The sequence below is a fragment of the Idiotropiscis lumnitzeri genome, chromosome 16 (assembly GCF_059441095.1).
Source record: "Idiotropiscis lumnitzeri isolate Australia: NSW breed Sydney's pygmy pipehorse chromosome 16, RoL_Ilum_1.0, whole genome shotgun sequence".
Classification (NCBI taxonomy): Eukaryota; Metazoa; Chordata; class Actinopteri; order Syngnathiformes; family Syngnathidae; genus Idiotropiscis; species Idiotropiscis lumnitzeri.
Genome location: NC_142406.1, coordinates 7,062,158 through 7,071,397, shown reverse-complemented (window position 1 = coordinate 7,071,397; position 9,240 = coordinate 7,062,158). Strand labels below are relative to the sequence as shown.

The window sequence follows — 9,240 nt, the reverse complement described above, 5'->3', positions numbered from 1 at the left end:
TTTACTTATCATCGGGGGTCATTTGCTTCATCTTGATTGGCTGCCAGGATGGCCGAGTGGTCTAAGGCGCCGCGTTTCGGTCCCAGTCTCCCCAGGAGGCCTGGGTTCGAATCTCGAATTTCCCCATTGTGGGACTAATAAAGGGAATCTTATCTTATTACGGTTCTTCCTTATTTGTGGTCAGGACCAGGAGGAGCACAACGCTAGATTTCACACAGTGCTTACAAAACTACAAGAGGCAAATGTGGCACTAAAGTTTAGTAAAACTTAGTGACTAAGCAGTGAGAAATGTGAACTGAGCAAGCATAAGGTAAAGTTCTTTGGACACATTTTGTTTGCAGATCGAGTCCAAGCAGACTCAGACAAAGTCAAAGCGGTCAGAGCAATGAAAGAACCAACCAACGACAGTGAAGTGCGCAGCTGTCTCAGAATGGTCAACCAGCAGGCAAATTCCTTCCATTCATTCTAATCTTTCTGTTCTAACAAAAGAACATGTTTTGTATTGTATTTCTCTAAAAGACTCATACCGCAGCCTGGTAATTAACATGATCATCATTCTCTGTAATTTTTTCAAAAATAAAATCTAAACTTAGTTTCTCTTTTTCATAAAGAGCTATGTCATTACTTTTCATCCTTTTTCATTTCAAAATTAGCATTTCTTTTATACAGTTTGTCGGATGATGATATGTGTGTGTGTGTGTGCATGCGTGCGTGCATGCGTGCGTGTGCGTGCGTGCATGCGTGTGTGTTTTGCGTGTGTGTGAGCGCGGGGTATACAAAGAGGCGAGGTTTCTTTTTATATTGAATTTTGAATGTTTTTAATGCGCAGCAGTTTGAGTTTCATTTCTATGTATGAAAAGTGCTATCGAAGTATAATGGGTTTGATTTGATTTGATTACTTTTCATCCTTGAACTGTAAGGAGAAGAAAAATGCAGTGAAATTTAATAGGTTAGTAGAGGAGTTTAAGCGCCTCTCCTTTCTTTCTGTCTTTCTTTCTTTCTTCTCAGTATTTTCTTTTAAATTTATTTTGGGGCCTATTTCCTGTCATTCCTGTGGCTTGTCTGTTACCTTTTCAGGATAACAGAGTACCGTGCCAATTTATTTGGCAAATTTTAAATAAAATAAAAAAACAGACTTCCTGCGTGTGACACAAGTGCCTGCTTTTAATCTGTCCAATGTAAAAGGCAAAATGCAAATTTTGAGCCTTGTTATGTAATCGATTGCTAGGTAGATAGACTTTTCAAATAAGGTTCCACAGTCTGAAGTAAAGTTAGAATATCTTGCTTGCAAAAACAACGAGGAATTTTGGTCTTACGTCTCATTGTTAAAATTGACTAAAACAGTGTAATACAGTGCTTTGCAGATTTATTCAACAAACACCCAATTGGAGGTACAGTACATGCCATCGCAGCCCTAAATAAACACAATCGGTAATCATCATTGCTACACCAGTATGAAGATGTGACAATGGCGCACTCACGTTCCTGAATTATTTCTTGTCTGAACATTTTGATAAGCCTCTCAAACTTTAACAACTAACAGAGGGTGCCTTCTGTTGTTCCTCGAGGGGAAATTTGTCGTCAGGTAACAATGAGTAGCTCAGGACGTCTGGCTTAGGGTATCGTGTCAATTGAGGGCCCAGGTTAAGGGAGATGACCTATGTCCAAAAATTGAACATGACCGGCTTTGAACCCCCTAAGGCCTAACGTAATCAATCACGAAAAGGAATTTATCTGTGCAAACACCTGCTCAAGAGCCACTGTGGGAAGGTAACTGAGGCAGAAGCATTTATTCCTTGTTAGTATTTAGATGGGAAAGAGAAAAAAGTTGCAAACAAAATGCATTGAGCAACGAAGACTCATCATGGCTGAGGAATTCTTAACATCAGACAGGAAAAATGAATTCATTCATGTTGAGCTTTTCCAACAATGTTCAATTGAAAGAAGATTCACCTGAGAGGGGGAGAAATAAACAATAATCTGGGTAAGTGTATTTTTATTTTAAAAGTGGCCTTATGTTTCTTAAATATATTTTTATCTTCACTAAATGCTTTTGTAATACTATAGTGAGTAAAGTAATTGTTACAATCAGACAGATTGATAAGCAAATATAAAGTTACAGTGAGAATATTTTGATTCTAAACCAACATAGGATATATATTTATATATATATATGTATGTATGTATGTAATGTATGTATGTGATCTATATCTTTGCTGCTGTAACACCTCAAATTTCCCCATTGTGGGACTACTACAGGACATCTTTATCTTTATCTTTATGTATGTATGTATGTGTGTGTCTGTGTGTATCTCTCTCTCTCTCTCTCTCTCTATATTTATATATATATATATATATATAAAAATGTGTGTGTGTGTGTGTGAGTATAAATATATATATATATATATATATATATATATATATATATATGTATGCGATCCTTCCAAAATATCTCACAATCAAGTTTTTAAAAGAGAGGAGGGATTAACCAGAGATATCATCGCATTTTTACCCTGTGCCTTGACTTTTAGTCTTTTTTCACTCTAAATGATAAACTGACATGTTTTCTAATTCTTTAAGACTCAATATCTAGAATATGAGTTTCGATAATAAAGTAGGCAAAAAACATAATAATAACAGCGTTACTACTATCCACCCAGACAACAGATTGTTTCAGTATTGATAGGTTCTCCTCTGTCTGATAAACACTTAACTATACACGACAGCCATTTAAACTCCAAACAAGATTAGTGCATGTCAAGGACATCACCTCATTGAAAAGTTAAACTGGTATCAAGCCTTCTTTGCACTCAGATTTGCCTCAAATGGCCTGCCACATACCAGCTGTTACTAGTTAATTACAACCACTTGCCACCCTCTCACACCTATTAAACCGAGGCTTCTGTGATGTTAAAATGAATTAGAAACATTTTTGCCAATGAAAGAAAACATTCTTAATAATATCATGGCACAAGGTGACTAAAATCTTTTTAAAAAAATCTTAATGCAGGAGTTGCCTTGTTTGATTATATCAATTTATAAAGTTAGTATAGAAGTGAGGAAACTCTCTTTATTCTTAAAAAACAAGGCATGGCCAAAGAACCCTACTTCCCACCTGGAGTGAAATAAGCAAATGTGAAATGATATTAAGTAATAAATTAATCTTTAACATATTTAAACCATTAACAGTTTCCATTTGTGGTCAGCTATCATGTTTCAGAATACATTGTACAAGTTATTCGTGCCGCATTAGTCAGGAGATAGATGTTATAAACTTGGGTTAAGGACAGTTAAAGCCTGGACGGGCAGGAAATTTTGAAACCTTAACTTCCACAGAAAAATGGGTGAAATATTTTTAATGAAATCAATGTTGACAAGAATTTGGTGAAATATGATTCAATACAAATAATAGAAATGGCTACATATCGTTGCTGTCCTGTGAAAAACTATTTTGTAATATTCATGTTAATGGAATGACTGTAATACAGAAATCCCTGTCATGTAACAAAAACAAATCTGAAAAAAATGGATATAAGTGAAATATGATCAGAATAAAAATAAAAATAATAGAAAAACCTTGAGGTACTGCATACTATTACACATTTTCACATGAACAATTAATTATTCAAAACTGGACATATAGACAAAAATTCACGTCTTCGAGTGAGCCCTCTGATTATTTAATCCAAAGTATATATTCAAACAATTTTTTTAGATAATCCCTGTTATGTGTCATGTCACGTGTTAGGATGATTACTTTTGTTTTAGTATTTCTAGTTCAAAAGTATAAACTAAATTATTTTTTTTAACTCATTCACTACCGAGTAAATAAAATTGCTCTTTGACGTCTTTAGCCGTCAATGGCAGTAAATGGGTTAATTATTATTTTTTGTAACTGTTTCAGCAAAATTTTACTGCCCTCAGTGTTTCCTCAGCAGGAGCTATCTGTGGAGGAAGTTGCGGTGGGCCATACGTGTGTGCGGGTCGTGCGCTAGTATTGTTGGGCTTGGTTGGTTTTGAGAGTTGTTTTTAACTGTTATGTAAGGCACTTTGAGTGTGTGAAAAGTGATATATGAAGATTAATTGATGTGTGGGAGAAGATATTGTGTTATAAACTTTGACTAAGGATGTACAAACATCACCTTTATTTTATACAGCCTTAAATTGTATAGATATAACAACATATACATTTAAAAAACACATTGGCCATTTCACATTTCTTTTATTGGAGAAGATTCAAAGACAGATACACCTAGCAACAGCTGATGGGCACATTGTGAACTATTACAAAAAAAAAGAAGCTAACAGCATTCAGTGACGTAATGTATTTATTAGTCAGATATTTCCAGTGATATTTGCATAGAATAAAATAAATAAAATAAATAAAGAAAATACAATTAATAAAGAAAATACAATCAAATAGACAATTCGATTTTTAGAGGCTGGTATTGAGTGTTTTTTTTTTTGTTTTGTTTTTTTATCTATGCAAAATGTGAAGACGATCGGAGAAATTCTTGGAAGAATTCGTTAAAATATGTCCTTGAAAAAAAGGGACCTTAAAAAAAATCTTTAAAAAATCTCAAATTAAATCCAAATGGCGGACTTTTGTTCGACTTTGCAAATGTCTCAAAAATACTTTTTTGTACACCATGTTCTGTTACAAGTGCCTACCATTTTTTTTTACAGATCTAGTAGTGAAGACTGAACATACTTTTCAACATTTTAGGAAGAGAAAACATCTTGGAAGTTTTTTTTTGTGCATTTCTCTGCCTTTACCTTTGGGGAATTCAACAAACTATTACCTTGTGACAAATGTGACAAATTTTGAAAGTAAATTAAATATGGTGGACGTCCTGTTTGGTTAAGGGCAGAGGTGGGCAATTAACTAAATTTCGCCGGTCCATCATTCGTTATCCGTCAACATCTCGGGCACCCAATCGTCATCGTTACTCCTTCATGTTATTTTCACCGCCCTTTCGTCAGTAACTTTTTTTTTAACAGTTTATGAACCTTCATTCTATTCTGCATTCTGATTCACTATTTGGGAACACGTTCTCAAATACAATCACAGTTGGCATGTCTGTTTATAAGACCGATAAGGAATAAGTATACAATTTAATCTAATACACAATACATTTTGTAGACGACATTTTATTCTCAAAAGATGTGAAGTTGTTCAAAGTGTCATGTCGTATCAGAGACGGGAAAACGCAGCACTTTAGTGTTGTTGCTGTACATATTTCTCCCATCTTTTATAGCAGAGTCACACACAATCAAAGTTTGAGCTTAGCCTTTCTCTGTGGCCTCCTACAGAAAATGGCAGAAAAGAAAAATTTAAAGGGACACTTGATTCACCTTAAGATTGTCACTTATATAATAGGTATACATATAAAATTACATCCGTACTAAAATCCCCCCCCCCCAAGAGACTGTAGTGATTGAAGTTTTTTGGTGAGATTTACGACAAATTGACACGTCCTCTTTTGGAGCTTGGCTTGTTATTTTTTTCTGGTTTCAGCGCATACATTTTGAATCCCGTTATTTTAACATTAATAGCGACGTATTTACAGTGACTTTGAATGGACACTTTGTGATCGGTCCCTCCCGTGACTCCCACCACGACATGGAGGGAGGCGTTTAGTATTGATTTCTCCAAAACAAATTGATAAAAAAGAAATACTTGTGATTGAAAAATGACCTATCCTTGCTGGATGATCCCCTTTCATAAAGCTTTAAGAACATTCATACAAAGTTTGATACAATACAATGCAATGCAATTGTATTTATACAGCGCAATTCACAACAGCCGCAGCTGTTACAAAGCGTTTTCCATATGCCGCCATATAAAATTAGCAAGTAATTAGAACACAAATTAAAACACATAAACGCATTTACAAGAGATACCAGAAGAACAGCAGAACAGTGATGCAAGATGGTTACATTTCACAAGTACAAAAATGAGTTGATAGGTTAATGGACCTGTGTGATGAAATAAAGTCCATGCATGATTCTTGAATTGATTGAGGTAAAAGAAAGACATGAGACATAGTTAAAGGGAAAAATTATGTTCATTGATTAATTTAATGAGGATATAAAGAGGTGGATACAATTCAATGAAAAACATTAGGGGTGTTTTGTGTCATGATCCGTGTCGGGCATGGCAGGGTTTTGTTATTATTTTTACGTTTCCATGTTTTTGTGTTACTGTTTTGTCAGCTGAGTGGGGGCGTTCCCCCTCAGCATTCGTCCTCGCCAGCCACGCACCTGTTTCACGTTAACCATCACACACCTGTTCCCCATCTGCCCCCTAATGACTGGACTATTTAAGCTCCCCATGCCGACAACACAGTGTCGGGTCATTGCCGCTCATTACGGACTATCACGACCGCGTTTTGTTCTCGTCCCTGTGCTTGTTCATGTTCATGTTCATGTTCATGTTCATGTTCATGTTCATGTTCATGTTCATGTTCATGTTCTCGTTCTCGTTCTCGTTCCCGTTCACGTTCCCCCAGTATTTGTCCCTGTCTTTGTTCCTCGTCCTCCGATCCTGCTAGTTTCGTTTTGGTTACCCTTTGTTATCTTGCTCCCGGCCACGTTGTTTTTCCGTGTTTTGATTCCTTTAATAAATTCCCCTTACGTTACCCATTTCCCTGCTTAGTCTCCCCTTGCATGTCATGGGTCGTCCTCGGGGCCTCCTGCTGGTGGGACATGCCCGCAACACCTCACCCAGGAGGCGTCCAGGAGGCCTCCTAATCAGATGCCTGAGCCATCTCATCTTGCTAATTCTTCACCACGACAGACCGATACAGCGTCCGCGTCACAGCAGACGCTGCAGCGATCCGCCTGGCGGTCTCACGCTCCATCCTCCCCTCACTCGTGAACAAGACCCCAAGATACGTGAACTCCTCCACTTGGGGCAGGATCTCATCCCCGACCTCGAGAGGGCACTCCACCCTTTTCTAACTGAGGATCATATTTTCAGATTTGGAGGTGCTGATCTTCATCCCACTCCAGTGACAGTTGGTGATCACGACATGAAGAAGCCAACAGTGCCATATCAGCTCCAAAAAGCAGAGATGCAATCCTTAGTCCACCAAACCGGACCCCCTCATTGCCTTGGCTACGCCTAGAAATTCTGTCCATAAAAGTTCTGAACAGAATTGTGACAAAGGGCAGCCTTGGCGGAGACCAACCCTCACTGTCCCCATTGTGGCACCAATAAAAGCCATCTTTAACTTTCTCTTTATAACAGTCCACTTAAACTTTTGTGAAATAAATCCAAGAAAAGTGCTGCGCAGTAATGATGCTCCTAAGGTCAAAATGCAGATGGGACCATACAACATACTGTTAATATTGCTAAACTTAGTAGATATAGTCTACGCACCTGTTATCTTATGTGGACATTAAAAATTACACCAAATTAAATCATTTCAAAAGTTACTTCACTATTAAGGTGACCTATAATCCGTACAACTCAACTGAAAAAAATGAAAACTTTTTGAGAGGAGCAGTTAAAACAAACCTATTAATTAGGGCTGGGCGATATGACGTAAAATCAATGTCGCGATAAATTGAGCAATTTTACCTCGATAACGATAAGTGCATGATAAATTCCCCCTGTGGACAAAAATCAAAATAAATGCAGGAATTTTATTGACCAACTAGTACACATTACTTTTAATGGAAAATAAAAGTACAAAAATCATTTGTATAAACATTCCAAATATCTTACTTTGCATGACTTTAACAATGTCACAAAGAACAGGAGAAAAGGGTACCTCTCGCAAAATCTTTTCTACCAATTGATTGCACCAAGGTGCTGTAATGCCATGTGCAAAGGCCTAGATTAGTGTAAAGGTCTCTTGTAAATAATATAAATAATTCCATGTGCAAAGGAGCTAGTGTAGTCGGTAAATAAAATGCTAAAATGGGGGAAAAAGTCAATGCAAGTAAACAAGTGTACATCATCAGGAAAATGTGCCGTCTCGAGTACTCTGGTGCGCAGTCGCCACTTGTCGTCTATGTCATGGGCAGTCAGGCTCAAACTGGGATCCATGCTGCGACTCGACCACAAGTCGGATGTGGATGCAAAATGCTTGACATGTCTGAGCTCCTCCCGATATTGTCCATATTGGGAAGTACGGTTTGCGACAAATATTTTTGTACCTCTTGTCGACTACTTTCATGAGGCGTTTAAATCCTGTGCGCTCTGTTATGTACGGGCATACATGGGAACAGCTCTGTGAAAAGGGTTGGTGAGAGTGGACCCCGGAAGTGGGCGGGAGTTGTGACGTTGCGGTGTTGTGGTCCGCAGACGTGAATAAACGAGTTGATCATCACGTCGTAGTCCGGGAGTTATTCTGACATAACATTGGCGACGAGGATTATGGATTCCCTTCTAGCACCTCTTCCTCCGTTCCTCGCCCTCCCGGGAGACCCGCCGGTTCCAGGGGTACGTTGGCTGGAGTCTTTTGAAACGTTCATAACGGCCGCCGGGCTTTCAGACGCTCGGAGGAAAGCCCTTCTGATTCACTCGCTCGGTAGCGAAGGACAGCGGATTTCTCTCGGTGCCGCGCCTACATACGACAACTGTGTCAAACTGCTAAAGGACCATTTTTCGGCCCCTCAGAATGTCATGCTCGGCGAATTGTTTTCCGCCAACGGAAGCAGCAGGCAGGCGAATCCGTTCATCACTACGTGGCTGATTTAAAAGGGCTAGCCAGCCTGTGTAAATTTGGTGTGCTGGAAGACGAGCTGATACGCGATCAGCTAGCTGAACACACTAATACCCGAAGCTCAGGGAGAAGCTGCTAACGATGCCAGATGACCTTACTCTGTCCAAAGCAGTGGATTTAGCGTTCCACCTGGAGTCAGCAGCAGCGCTGGCAGCTCAGCTAACGCCCGCCTCTAATTCCCTTTCCCCCAGACCAATGCCCCGAATTGCCCCGCTAAGGGACAGAAGTGTCAACGCTGTGGGAAGCAGAATCTTTTCGCTCGCGTCTGTCGCTCTTCCCCTGCGTCAGGCGGCCAATCTACACGTGTGGTTGGGGAGGCCAGCGCCAACGATCATCCATAGAGTAGCCACCGAAACCCGATCAGCTAAATGGTGTACAGTGGGGCCTGCCTCCCACTGCTGGTGGATACGGGGGGCTTCCAGGTCACTGTTGAACGCTACAACAGTCCGTCGTCTCTTCCCACACTGGACGCTCACTGGTAGCGCCGAGGATCTGTATGGCTATG

General features: G+C 39.2%; 1 protein-coding gene across 1 annotated transcript in view; it reads left to right on the top strand.

Moving 5' to 3' along the window:
- Positions 1-1,863: 1,863 nt before the first annotated feature.
- Positions 1,864-9,240, top strand: part of LOC148321100 (thyroid hormone receptor beta-like) — a 29,168-nt gene continuing 21,791 nt past the window's right edge. The window contains exon 1 of the mRNA XM_088318765.1: positions 1,864-1,984. The gene's annotated coding sequence lies outside the window, so the exon portion shown is untranslated. The remainder of the gene's footprint in view (positions 1,985-9,240) is intronic.